At 33.1% G+C, this 338-nt stretch overlaps 1 non-coding gene across 1 annotated transcript; it reads left to right on the plus strand.

Annotated features, from left to right (window-relative positions):
- The first annotated feature begins 113 nt into the window (after nt 1-113).
- On the plus strand, nt 114-187 carry trnat-agu (transfer RNA threonine (anticodon AGU)). The gene has a single exon. It is a non-coding gene; the product is annotated as a tRNA-Thr (tRNA).
- Nucleotides 188-338: the final 151 nt, after the last annotated feature.

Genomic DNA, 338 nt, shown 5'->3' on the forward strand with positions numbered 1-338 from the left:
ATCAAAGGTGCATTAATTCTCTTTCAAGTTCTGTGGTTTTGATTACTAATCTTTTTACTAATGCTTTGTGGACATACAAAATCAAAAGTCTACCTGTGTATGCAGTTGAAAATGGTACTGTGGCTTAGTTGATCAAAGTGCCAGTCTAGTAAACAGGAGATCCTGGGTTCAATTCCCAGCAGTACCTGAAAGCAAGTTAGAATTATTAAAGCTGTTACTACAACTTCAGTTATATCTTATACTTGGGTGTTAAAAAGCCCTTATAAAGCCTATTTATAATAGAAGTTCTTAAGTCTACTAAAATCTATTATTATTAACATGCTTTCCTTGGGTAGTTT

The sequence above is a fragment of the Austrofundulus limnaeus genome, unplaced genomic scaffold (assembly GCF_001266775.1).
Source record: "Austrofundulus limnaeus strain Quisiro unplaced genomic scaffold, Austrofundulus_limnaeus-1.0 Scaffold17316, whole genome shotgun sequence".
NCBI lineage: Eukaryota > Metazoa > Chordata > Actinopteri > Cyprinodontiformes > Rivulidae > Austrofundulus > Austrofundulus limnaeus.